The 14,128-nt window shown below is 45.8% G+C and overlaps 1 protein-coding gene across 2 annotated transcripts in view; it reads left to right on the top strand.

The window, feature by feature from the left end:
* GRAMD1B (GRAM domain containing 1B) overlaps nt 1-14,128 on the top strand; it is a 143,079-nt gene that overhangs the window by 72,502 nt on the left and 56,449 nt on the right. The window lies entirely within an intron of this gene.

Below are 14,128 nucleotides of genomic sequence, written 5' to 3'. Positions count from 1 at the left end.
GATTTTTACATCCAGTTGAAGCTGACAGTGGAATGTAGGCAAGAGGAATGTTTGAATTTAGTAGAGCTTGTAAAAACAAACAAAATACTAATAAAAATGTAGGATTTTGTTTGTTTTATTACTTTTAAAAATGCCAACATTTTGATTAAATTTTTCCATTTTCAAGTTTCAAGTTTTCAACCAGATCTAAAAATGCCTGAAATGCCATTTCAATGAAAATTTCCATCAAAATATTTTTTGGGGGATGGGATATTTTATCAAAAACTCAAAATATGGAAAATTTTGACCAGCTGGGGATTTTAGCCAGGTCGCTAGGGTTAACTCCTCAACTTTTTAAAATAACATCATGTGGCTTCCTTAATGACCATATATAATCAAAATATTGGTATTCTGTTTCTCTTGAAAAAGACACCCCTAGCAACAGAATGCTTCCCAACACCACGCTGTGGGTAAGATCCTTCACTCTGGCCTCTTTCCAATTGGTAAAAGGGCTGGAGTGGCGGAAGGAGGCTCTAAATGCTCTGCATCTGAGGATTGCTCTAGTAGAAGACCTGCAGAACACAGCTGTATTGTCTCTGGTGTAGGGGGCATGCTGGGGCTCATAGTGGGAGGGGCATTGGGGCAGGACCACATCATGCAGCACTGCAGAGATTCTGTCATAGGGCAGCTCGGGGGGCCGTCATAATTTTGACAGGCCCCCAAGGCTCTCTAAATTACACTGGGAGCTTCTGCACCCTCTGGAGCAGCTCAAGATTCCCAGGGTACGGAAGTGATTTAAAACCACCTTAATCCCACTTCCTCTTGGACTGTGAGGTCTGAGCTGTACCTCTTAAAGGTACAGCACAGATTACCCCCCTGAGGGGTTTGCTTTCTATTGACTCCTAGAAAAAGCAACATCCACCATTCAGGGTCACTGGGTTCCATTTGGTGGCCTGTGATGATACACAGGAGGTCAGAGTAGATGATGTAATGGTCTCTTCTGTGAAGAGTAAAGTGTCGGAAAGTGGTGTCTGCAGGGAATGCAGTGTTGGTATCTCCTGCTCCCCTATCACTAATAAGTATATATAAATATTTTTTGGAGTTTGGAAGGTGAAGTGGTTTGGAGAGGAAGGGGTTGCTCTCCTGTACTGGAAGACAGTGTTGTTGTTGTTTTTCCCCATTAATCTAGAATAAGCCTAGAGTTTTTGGGTGACCTATAATGTTAGGGTCACATCTCTTAAATGAATGCAGAGTGCGATGTGGCTTAATCAGAATGTGGAAATGGATGAGGCTGTCCCTGTTCATAGGTGCCTCATTCTCTGTCTCTAGCAGCATAGAATCTGAATGGGGCCAGCATGTCTCCTTTTTAGACACTTGAATTTGATGGGGTCTCTTGCTTATATGCATTTGGTGGGAGCTGATGTTCATAGCCTTGTGAAATGTGACGGATGTTTGACTGGAGGATGATACGTAGTGGGTTGTCTCTGTTGATAAGGTTCTCTGTTTATTGAGCTATTGGATGTGACGGCAGGGTCTCTATGGTATGAAATGTGAGGGAGGGTCTTTGTTGATATGGGTGTGAAATGGGGATTGTGGGGAAGAGGCCTCTCTAGGGAAATGGAGCTAGAATATAATTAGAGGAGTCTGTTTATAGCAGAAGCCTCAGTTCTGGGGCATGACAAAAGTCACACAACTCAGGGCTGGCTGCAGACACAGATTTCACCAGTTTCTCTGTTTATCTCCTTGTCTTTCCTCTGCTCTGTGCCGCTTGCCTCAAACATACCCCTGGAAATCTTGCCTGGAAATCCCACAAGATTGGGCTGTTCTCATGAAATATGTAGCATTTAGGCTTCTTCTGTGGCTGGAAAGATCCTTGTGCTGCTAGTTGCATTTCAGCATTTGCCACTCCTGGTCCTGAAAATGATAGACAATTCTCTTGAACCTGAAACGAAGTCCAGTTCGAGATTCTGGCCGTCCTTATCTAAAACTCGTTACTCAGCCACGTATCTAAAGAGTCCATCCAGTTCTCATAAATGCAGTTTGGTTTTTGAATGTCTCAAGAGATAAGGCTCTCTGCCATTCCCTTGGGAGTCCCATGGATGTTCATCGCATAAACAGCTGTCTTCCTGGAATATCATAGAAATTCGAGATGGAGAAGACATAGTTCACTTAGGCCACTCCTTACCGTTCATTTCCTAGTGCTTAGTCCTGTCTACATTGTTAATATTCCAAGCACTTGGTTTCCAGCCTGGGGCCTGCAGTCTACCAATAATCTATGAAACACTGGTTTGTGATCTGCAGAGATGTCGGGTCATCTGGTGCTGTGCCTCCTTGTTCCCAGCTGTTACATTACATTAAAGAATGCTTAACAGCACCTTAAATAACCTCACTGATATTACTTGCCCTTAAAGGCAGTTGCTGTAGTCTCCCCAGGAATGTTATGCAATCCCAAATGGGAGGAGAGCTGGTCCATGGGGAAACTTATTTAGGAAGATGAGTGTCCTATGCAACGGAGGTTCTAGCTCTTCCACTGGGAGGTTTTGTTCCAGTCTTATACATCTTGTTGTGTTGATACTTAGCCTAAATCTCCCCCGCCCCCTTTTCTTAGTGTGAACCTATCCTTCCTAATTCTGGGAAGGGGTTCTTCACATGCAAATTCCCAGGGTGTCACGTTGGGGACTATGGGTGGAGCTCTGTGTTACTTTGCTGAGGTGTAGGATATGCTGCCCTGAGTACCTTCAGCTCCCTTTGTGCCATTAGGGAGAGCTAATTAGTTGCTTTTTGTGCAGTCTCCTGGCAGAGGTAGCTGACCTCTTGTTAATCCTGGATTAAGTTCTTACTAAGAACTGGCTCTTTGTGTGTTCCAGTTAAGATGGTTACACTTTGTTCCTGAAGAACAATCTCTCTCTCTCTCTCCCACTCCACCCAGTGCCTTTGAGCAAATGATTGCCTGCCCGTTCTTCCCCCGCTACTGTGGGAACCCACAAGCATTTGGCAGCTGCAGTGTCTCATGCCATGAAAAATGCCATTGTCAGTTCAAAGCACCCAGAAGGGGGTGCTTGATCTGACACCTGTCTGAGCCCCTGCTCTCTGCAGTGTCTGTTCTCTGCACCTGCAGTGGTGAGAGGGCTGAGCCTTGGCAAAGCCTCTCTTTGCCCACAAGATTTTGAGAGCCTGCCCTGTGCATCAGGGTGGGAGCGGACGCAGAGCCTCCGAAAAAGTATAAGGTTCCAAGGCCTAGAGCCTGTTTATGTATGAGAGAGGGGTCAGAGCACATTCCATGCACTGAACAGGAACTAGTAAGCAGAATTCTGTGCCCTGATGAGAGAGTGGAGCCTGTACAATGTTCGGTGTTATGGAGGGAACAGAATCCATGATCTGGTGGGCAGATGGATTCCATAACGTGCAGCAGGAAAGGAGCAGATTCTGTGCCCTGGTGAGTGGGCAGTATTATGAACTCGGGAGAAAGCTGAGCCTGTTCTGTGCCCTGGGCCTAAGGCACATATTATACACAGGAAGAAAGCTGGGCCCATTCCATGCATCTGATGTGGAACAGACACCATTTCATATTCCTAGAGGGAAAGGGAGAGCCTGTACTATGGTCTTCAGACTGGGCAAAGCCTGCCTGGATACTAGAAAGGGTGTTGAGCCTGTTCCGTCAATTGGGAAAAGGCTCGAACATGTGTAATATTCTGAGTTGGGACAGAGGCATTTTTATGCGCTGGGGCAGAGGTGGGAAAACTACGGCCTGCGGGACCCTCCTGCCCGGCCCCTGAGCTCCTGGCCCGGGAGGCTAGCCTCCTACCCCTCCCCCGCAGCCTCAGCTCACTGTGCCACCGGTGCAATGCTCTGGGCAGCGTGGCAACAAACTCTTGCCGGGCAGCACAGCTGCAGAGCCGCGGCCTGACCCGGTGCTCTGTGCTGCGCGGTGGCGTGGCTGGCTCCAGCAGGGCAGCACGGCTGCCTGTCCTGGTGCTCTGGGCGGTGTGGCCGTAGCACCTCCAGGCAGCGCGGTAAGGGGGCAGGGAGCCGGGAGGTTGGATAGAGGGCAGGGGAGTTCGGGGTGGTGGTCAGAGGGCGGGGGTGTGGATAAGGGTCGGGGCAGTCAGCGGGTGAGGAACAGGGGGGTTGAATGGGGGCAGGGGTTCCAGTGGCTGTGAGGAAGAAGGGGTGGTTGGATGAGGCAGGGGTCCCGGGGCGAGGGGGGAGGGGGGCAGTCAGGAATGAGAGGATGGGGTGGCAGAGGGGGAGGGGTCTGGCGGCGGTCAGGGGACAGGGAGCGGGGGGTGGTGGTGGATGGGGCAGGAGTCCTGGAGGGGCAGTTAGGGGGCAAGAAGCAGGGGGGGGTCAGTCGGAGACCGGGCCAAACCTGGCTGTTTGGGGAGGCATAGCCTCACCTAACTTGGCCTTCCATACAATTTCAGAAACCCGATGTGGCCCTCAGGCCAAAAAGTTTGCCCACCCCTGCGCTGGGGAGTGGGGCAGAATCTTCCTGGACTCTCTTAACTCTTTTGGTTTTAAAATTGCTTGTTTCATGGATTGGGGAACAGGTTGATCCAGCTCTGTACACCAGGGAGCAGGTAGTCTGGATAGCAGGAGTTGTGTGTGTCAGGGTTAGGGTCAGCTACTTTTGGGTTTCTGCCTCTTAAAGGCATACTTGCTGGGGTTTCCCTCCCACTCTTGGGTGGTGCCTGGCATGAAGAAGCCTTGGATTCTTCCTTCCGTATTCCACAAATGCATCATTTGACAACTTTCTTTGAATTCTCTCTTCTTTGCCCACGTCACATTCACAAGCTGTTACTAAATGTGCTGTGCATGCCTGATCATTTACTTCTACATATTGTAGCTGGAGGCAGATAGTGTGGGTGGCTCTGGAGACAAGTTTACTTTATAGAGACTAGTAAAAGTTTAACCTCACAGGGCTGAGAGTTTGGATTTAATAGCAGGGTCTAGTGGATAGAGTTGGGATGCTACGATTCTCTTTCAGCCTCTGCCACTGAGATGCTTTGTGATTTGGTCCAGACTATCCCTCCATCCATGCTTCAATTTCCCCATTTGAAATGGGAATTATGATACCTACCTATTGTAAAGCCATTTGGACACCCTCACATGAAAAAAAATGCTATCTGTGTGCAAAGTGTTAATCCTATCCAGATGATCTGCAACTCCTGAGAATGCAAAACTGGGCTAGCGATCCCTTGAAGATGCGCCCTCTCATGAGATTTCTGACATGTCTCCTTTGGGTGAAGGCCAGAAACAGAAGTGGGGTGGGGGGGAATCCAAAGACATTAAACATTTAAAATAGGTCCTGTTCAGAAATTGGACAAAGAGACAGAAGTCAAAAGGAGGGGGGTTCTTTGTTTCCAATTCAGATCATTCATTCCTCATGGAGATTTTATAGGCATGCTTTTTAAATCCCAATGTCCATTTTTATGCTTCAAATATGCCCTGTGTGAAGAGGGTAGAAATGTCCCTGTTAAATACAAAGTTTGTCTTCAGCACCAGCCGTATCTTTATAGACCCAAATGTACCGTTACTGGACTGCCTCCCGCATATCCATCATCAGCCTCGGCCTTTAATTACCTGGACCGTGCGTCATTTCCCATCACCTGAGATGTGCAATATTAATGAGTAAGCTTATATTACAGCTGGGTCTGAGACAGCAGAACAGAAGCCAGCCCCGGCAGCCTGAATGCCTGACTTCAGCAGGCAGCAGTGGTACAGTCATGCATCAGGGTAAGCACTAAGCAGCGTGCCAGAGAAGTGCCCATCCTGTATAAAACATCCTCAAAGCAGGTCTGCATTACCTGAGTACCCCTGCTGTGAGTGTTTTTCTCCTTTCCAGAGGATTAATTAATTATGTGGTACTGTCACTCCCCCAGTTAGTGCTAGGGTTTGGGGACACTTCATACTATGTTTACGCTCAGCATTCAAGACCCTATCCCTACAGCATTAAATATCTAGTCCTAACGCTAGTTCTCAACCCTGAACCGTAGCTCTAATCCTACAACCTGCACCGTAACACTAATCTGCTCACATTGTCTGGTCACTATGAAATCCCTGAAACAAAGCCTCGACTATGCTACAACCTATGACATAATCCAGTCCTGCCCTGTTCCAAAACCTTGTGTCCTGTAGTCTAACTCTTCTCTTCAGGTTGCATTGTGGCCATCACCTTAGACACTGTCCGTGGGTCATGCTAAACGCTGAACCTGGCCCAACATCTCTACCCTCGCCCTAAGCTTAGGACTTACATTATTAAATTCTTAAGTGATACAGCTAAATAGAACCCTAAATCTAACTAATTTTGTCCTTGCTAAAGATGGGTATGACTTGAGCCACAAAATTTGTGTCCAGGTTTGGGTTTCAAACCCCCCAGAATCAGAACTATGTGGAGCTAAAGTTTTTCTTTGATCCATTATAGAAAGCTATATTCCAAACCTTCCTAGAGTTTGGGCTTTTCAGATCCAAGGTTAGGATTTGTTCCTGTCTCCACTCTTTATTCTTTGATTTCGAGTGCTGCATCTTGATCCTTCTAGGATTGAGATCTTGAGCCTCAAAAAGGCGAGGTCCTAACTGAGAAAGCATTGATCATTGAAGGTGGAAGTTTCCAGAATCATAAAATGCAAGGGTAGGCACAAACCAATTCAGATAAAATAAGAATTCCCCAGCACTTAAACCAAGCTTGAACTAATACTTTTAGTTTTAGGTTGCAAAAAGTTTTTGAATAATTCCCCCACTCCCCACGATTACTTTTCATTCTGCAGAGTCCCCTGCACTTCCTGGTTCCAGACTAGTACCACCAAAATACCATGGGAGATGCTGTCTTCACAATATTTCTAACCTGAACGCTAGCAGGAAGAGACTGAAATGTAATGAAACAGCTTGTTGTTGTGAGAGTGCCAGCCAAATTTTGCAGGTCTCATAAGGGTTGTGAAAGCATCTGAGATTCTGGGGTTCTTTGAACTATCAAATATTTTGATCTTTACACATCACTAGAAATAAGTGTGAGTTGAATGAACTTTTTTTTATTTAAAATCACTTTTTATTTTCATGACTCCCATCTGGGGCTGGAAATACAAGTGCCCAATTTTATTAGACACAAGTAGTTTGGTAGCTGAAGTTTTCTCTGTACCCTGAAAGGTTTGTCTTTCACCCATCACTCTCCCTACCTTGTGTATTATCCTAAACAGAACTTAAATTAAAGACAGTTAAGATTGCATCAGGATGGGCTCAAATCCTTGAAAGCATGAAAGTAACAAGTTAAGGGGAAAGTCTTACTGCTTGCCATCTTCACGTTGCCTAGAGTGCTCTTGATAACACACTCCAAAAGGCATTCACTTCATCTCCAGTACACAGTAGAAGACCATATGTACCTTGATTTCATCTAACTCACTCTATCATGAAAAACCTTGATGGTGACCTCACATTCCCTTGTATCAGCAGATTGACACATTTAATTGTCACACAGTCCGTTCATTGAGAAAATAATTCTGCTATAGTACACTGAGGCCACCATTAAAGTTTTACATGATGAGCCCTAATTTGACCGGAGGAGGGAGGTACATGAATGTGGGACTTTTATGGGGGAGACTATGGCTCTGGCCAGACAGGGCCAGCAGTTAGTGAGTGAGGAGATGAGCTAATGCATGTCCAAAGTATTGTCAAGCTGTAATATCTTGACCCCATTTTGTATGCCACCACTGCAAGATACCGTGGCTAATCCAGAATGCTCTGAATCACTTCTGCTGAAAATATTGTATATCCCTTGCTCACGGAGCATGGCTCTTCATTGCTCAGTAGTGGCAACACCACATGTTGAGGTTTATGAGTCTGCTCCTGGCTTTGTCCTAATGGTCCTAGTCCTTTTGCCAAAGCAGTAGCAGCTCATGCTTCTGAATCAGTGGTTTTCAATCTGTGGTCCATGGACCCTTGGGGTTCCACAGACTATGCCTAAGAGTTCCAAAGGGGTCTGTACCTCCATTCAAAAATTTTTAGGGGTCTGCAAATGAAAAAAGGTTGAAAATCATCACTGCTCTAAATGCAAACGTCCAGGGCTCATTTCCCTGTGATTGACTCAAGTAACGGCATCATCACATATCATTTAGCCATTAGAGGGGGACAAAACCACATATACTTTGTTAGCATGGATTACACACTCCTCTGAGCAGAAAAGCTCATTCCAACTGTTAGGGGTTTGTAGATATTCAAATCCCCAAATGTGTCTGCAGGGGTTCAATCTGAGAACTCTGGCTCGAACAGCATGAACCTCTAGTACAGCCTAAATTAACAGGTTCATTAGCTCAAAGGTAAGAGCAGACTCTTTAAATCAGATCTGTGGTCTGGCCCCTAAGTAGGGGGAGGAGGAAGGGAATGAGATTCAGTGTGTTAGGGTAGATTACAGTTGCGTCCTCTAGGGTGCAGTAATAGTAAGCAGTATGTCTGCAACACTGCATCCTCCTAAACGCACTATTATTGTGTTGCTATAACTCCTATGCTGTCGTCATATCTTATGTCATGATACCTCTTACGTGGACATTCAAAAACAGTCACTTTAAAAACCTAATTATTCATACAAAATGTGTTGCAACTTTTCACACACATCCTTTCCAACGAGGCATGGCAGTGACTCTCACACATTTTATTTCACACCTCAGACTGCTCTACTACGTATTCAAAAGGGGTTATACAAAAGCATTGGACACCAAAAAGATGTTGGCCGTTTGGTGCTTTTTGAAATAATTGTAAACCGGTTTTGTTTTGTTTTGTTTGTTTTTGTTTTGGAGGGGAGAGGATGTTGGTCCCCCTGCCTCCAATAATGCTCTAGAAAATTCAAGCAGTTTATAAACTACTGTAAACATTTGAAATTACACCTCTAACTCAAAATAGGTTTTATAGAACGCTTTCACCCCATTAAAATGAAAATCTACATGCAACCTTAACTAGGGTGGCACTATGGTTCCACCCTGTTTTTGTACCTGGAGAGAGAGAGATACTGCAGTATTACTGTTTAGTATTGTTATTTGTATTGTGGAAGTACTTAAGCACCACCATGAAGAACCCCATTGTGCTTTTTATTATTGATTTATACAGTTGCCAGAAGTGTACCACGCACTTCACAGAAGGGAAAAAACATTAAGATATGGTCCAATAAATTAAAGTCTTAGGTCTCTGCTTCTGCATTGCATTATGCTCTGTGGAGTCCCTTTGATTTAAATGGGGCTGCATGTTGATGCAAGGTCAGCCCATGCACAAAGAATTGCAGGACTGGGACCTAAAGCCTCATTCTGTGGATGGATCCTTAGGCTTGTACCCTGTCCTGGGGAACGTCAGTGCAATTCCACATGGGGGGAAAGTTCTGTCCTTTATGGATCCTTTGCACAGATGGTGGCTAAATTCAGATATTACCGGATAAGGTGAAGTGACTCACGATGTTGCCAACTCTTACAATTGTTATCGTGTCTTATGTTATTTGGTGCTTCTCTCAAAGTCCGAGCACTTGTAGTCCTGTAATCACATGAGAATCTGTTTCCCTTTTTGTCTTCGTGAAAGTTTCTGGCCCTCACATGGTTGCATAGACAAGCTTGAAAACATGATCTGGGTGGACCCTGAAGTTCAAATACCAGAAGACAAATAAAAAGAAATCCCAGTTTATTGGTTTTTTTTTAAATAAAATCTTCCGATTTTTAAGCCAGTCTCATGAGATTTGGGGCTCTGACTCATGATGTTTGAATTCTTGGGATTGGCAATACTGTACTACAAACAATAGGGAGGGTAAGGTGTAATTCATGAGCTAAATCGCAGCAATAACATAGCAAAGCTACTCAGCGTAGCAATGGGAACATTGTGATAGTATGAGACAAGCGTGTGCATGTGTGTATGTATAGGGGCAAGACTATTATTTGTCAGCTCTTGGAGGCAAGGATTGTGTCTGCTTTTCTGTTTAGGAAAGTGCTTTGCATATTGAAGATGCTACTGACAACCAATAAATAGTGTGTATTGTTAACGTACAATGTTTAACAATAAACTGCTGGAAAATAATTGAAGATGGCTGAGGGGTAAGATTCATTTTAGTGTTTACTCCTGTGGTGGGCCTCAGGGCTTCTCTGCAATGATGTCGCTATTCAGGAATAACTGTCTTGGAATTACTATTCCTGAATAATTTGTGTGTGGGCACTCTTATTCTGAGTTCCTTTTTGCTGAATTAGTTAAATCCCGTTTGGAAGTGAATTAAAATAAGCCAGAAAAAGGTGTATGGATATTCCATGTATAATGGAAATGTTTGCCTAAAGTTAAAAGAAGACAATGCTACTAATCTGCATTTTCAAGTTAAAATTCCCTACGGTATTTGCAGCCCAGACATTAGTGGATTGTGGGGTGGCCCAATCCTGCCAGGTACTGAGCACTTTTGCTGGGTTTTAAGCATCTTCCACTCCCAGTAATTTTGACTAGAGTTGATGGTGTTTAGCACCTTGAGGGATCAGCCCCTTCCTGCATTTGGAAGTGAAAGGTGTAAATGATTATAAACAAAAGAGAAACTGACCCACCCCAGTCATGATGGGGAGTGGGTAAAATGCAACAAAAGGAAGCTAAGAGGCCAAAGTCATACCTGTATAAGCTAAGATGTGAATTTAAACTGCCGTTGTTATACGGACACAACCTCTTTCTTGGACGCTCTGAAAGGACTTGTCTACACTTGCGAGTTATTTCAGATTAAGGTTGGGATTGGCTTGAAAGTGTAATAACTATTGTAATTAATTTTGCTGTGTAGACAAGTCTGAATCATAGAATCATAGAATATTAGGGTTGGAAGGGACCTCAGGAGGTCATCTAGTCCAACCCCCTGCTGAAAGCAGGACCAATCCCCAATTTTTGCCCCATATCCCTAAATGGCCCCCTCAAGGATTGAACTCACAACCCTAGGTTTAGCAGGCCAAAGCTCAAACCACTGTCCTTTTTCATATAAGAGGGCCTTTTTTGGGGTTTAGTTTATGTTGCTTTGAAAGGGGTGGGGTTAAGATAAACTGAAAAAACCTCCCATGAGATTTGATGCTGGGGGATAGGCTGGTATAACTGTTGTTTAACTATACCGGTATAATAGCTAAAACTTCCCTGTTAGATAGACAAGCCCTGGGTGGTGTAAAAGTCAGATAGGTTTTGAACTTTCTCCCATTAGTTTTAATAGTCTGAAGTAGTGGTGATGAGAGGAGCAGGTAGGGATATATAGATGCTCCCCGACTTAAGCAATCGTTCCATTCCAGGAAGCCTTGCGTAACTCGAATTTTTGTGTGAGTCGGAAATGTATACCCGAACGTTACGCCAAAAAAACCCCCCAACCCTCCTATTTCTAGCTCACAAAACTTTTCCCATAAGCACGAATTTTTGTAAGTAGTGTCTTGCGTAACCCGGGGAGTGTCTGTATGGCTATAATATATTATCCAGGAGAGAGATAAGATGGGTGAGGTAATACCTTTTATTGGACCAACTTCTGTTGGTGAAAGACAAGCTTTGGAGCTTCCACAGAGTATATTTAGTGTGTGTGCATGCATAGGGTTTTTAACGGGGAGGTGTCCCTGCAAACCCCGCTGTAAGCTTCATCTTGGCTGGACGGCACTCTCTGAGGTTCAGGGGAGCGTTGTATAAAACCAGAGCCCTGGCAGCGCACCATTCAGGACAGACGTGAATAATTGAGGAGGCTGACTGCACCAAAGGGGCTGCATTATGTAAACCGACCAGCAGCCAGCCAGCAGACTCTGTGCGTGTGTGTGGATGTGTGCGTGCGTGTGAGAGCGAGCAAGCAGCTGTGTGTGAGACACCCTGACAGGGAGAGAGAGAGGCAGAGCGCCCTCCACACATACAACCCAACAATAGATAGATACATAAAATAGCCAAAAAGCCCACATCGCTGGGGTGGCGGGGGAGGGGGAGAAACAGAGCTATGCCAGGGACCCCAGAGCTCTGCAGCGCTGCAGACAGAGGGGGCTCGCTCAGCCACTGAGCCCCCCCCCCCCCACCTCTTTCTTTAGAGAAGGGCTTTGAAATGGTCCAGGAGGTGAGTACCCTCCCCCCACACACCACTGCATGAATGAATGAATTCCTAGCGGCTCTGCGCTGTGCTACGGTCCCCAATGGCTACCAGGTTAGTGCTCCTCTCCTCTTCGTTCTGCTGATGCTTGTGCGTCTCTCTCTGCCTCTCTGTGTGTGGTGCAGCGTATGTGGATGGGGGAGAGACTTTCTGGGCGCTGTGGGCTTGCACGGGATTGCTGGGGGTGGAGGAAGAAATCTCCTGCCTGAACATACGCTTTCCAGGCAGATTAAATCTGGAGTCCATGTTGGTTGCTGCTGCTCGTCTCTCTTCGGTGGGAGATTAGCAGCGAGTGTGACATCATGTTGCAGAGATGCTTTGTTTTTCCCTCTTGTTGGGGTAATCCCCCCACCCCCTGCAATGGAATTGCTGAAGCAGTGATTTCAGTTGCTGAAAATGACACGATCAGTTGGATCCTGCCAACCCTCCCTTTCCTTTCTTCCAGCCCCCGTCCCCCTGCTCCAGCTCTCAGAAAGGAGGCTGCTGCTGGTCTAAACATCTGGGAGGATTGAGAGAGGTAGAAGGGGACCCAAGACAGAGAGATGGTTGAATTAGCAATGCGTCATGGAGCAGCAGCCAGAGCTGCTGCAGGGATGTGTGTGTACCCATGTGCTCCCTGGCTACAACACACGCACACTCTCTGTCTCCTCTTTGCATTCCATCCTCCCCTGTTTATATATTTGCAATGATGGGGGAAGGCAGTGTGTGTATAGTATTACTTTACAGGCCAGGGTCCGCACAGGTGGCTTGTGTCTGGTAGGGGGATGATAGGGAAGCAGGACTGAATGTACTGTCAGTGTTTAGCAATAGTGGGACACTTACAAATCCTCTGCCCTGAGAAAAATTATTTGCTTTTCTGTAATCAGCTGGTTGATAATATAGCCCTTTCTGTCGCAGAAATTGCTCTGTTCTTTAACAGAGACAGACATACACAGTGTGAGCCAAATGCATCTCTGGGGTAAGTCCTTTTAACTGAGTGAGTTACAGTGGAGCTGCAACTTTGGTCCAGCAATATGAAATTAAGCAAAGTAAACTTAATGCTGAATTTTAGGAATAATTTTGTGCCAGGCTGGGAAATGTTCTGTCAAGGGAAGCGCCCCCCCCCAGCTGCCTGACTCGTTTAAAACTAAAGCTGAACAAAGCAAGAGAGAATATGCTGTGTCAAAAACAATCCTGCACCAGTCCCCAATGGGGGGTGGCCTGTGCATGACCTAATAGGTGTTTTCACCTCTGCCGGATTCCATGTGTCTGCACTGCTGGCTTCTGACACTGGGCAGCCCCTTAACCTGGCTTATTGTTAACATTTACCTTGGGAGTGTTGCTTTGCCAGGCAGGGTGTGTGTGGGGGACGGGGGACTGGAATATTGATATTTCCAGGACAGTAAATTGGAGCAGCATCAGGTGACCAGCAGAGGAATCGATTTGATCCCCATTAACCAGTTCTGAAGATCACAGCAGCTTCCATTAGCCTATGAAAGACGATCCATATGAGCAGCAGGTACTGAGTGGGAGGATGTCAGCCTCTTGCTTCATCTTCCTGTCCTGTGAAAGACAATCTCCCTATCCACCCCCGCGTTGTCAGTAGCATGATGTGGCATGAGGCGCCTTTAGGCATTCATCAATCTGTTACAAATCCCTCCCCCCGCCAGAAGAATGCAATGTGTCCAGGAAGACTCTAGCATTGCTAGGTTCATCCCCCTCCCCCGATTACGGTTTTCTCCTTGTTGGGGGAACGTTGCGGGAGGGGGAGTGGGATGGGAAGCAAGGGTACCTGGTCATTCACCTTATGTGGTCATACTGTTACCACTGTGAGGTGTACATACAGGTCTCCGTCCAAAGAACAACATTGTTATTTAGCATTGAATTGGATTTTTGTGGCAACTCCTCCACATACCTACCCATGAATATTGCTATAGGGACAGTATCGCCTGTTCCAAGCATTGAAAAATCAAGTCAGCCTTTTGTGCCCCCCACAGTGCCCCGCTTCTCCCAATCATGAGATGAAAAATAAAATTTGGGTTTCTGTTTATTTGTCTTTTGCTTTTATAACCTTTAGGGTGCATT

The sequence above is a fragment of the Eretmochelys imbricata genome, chromosome 22 (genome assembly GCF_965152235.1).
Source record: "Eretmochelys imbricata isolate rEreImb1 chromosome 22, rEreImb1.hap1, whole genome shotgun sequence".
Taxonomy (NCBI): Eukaryota; Metazoa; Chordata; order Testudines; family Cheloniidae; genus Eretmochelys; species Eretmochelys imbricata.
Note: the sequence above shows the minus strand (reverse complement) of the source record. Positions and strands in the feature narration are given on the sequence as shown.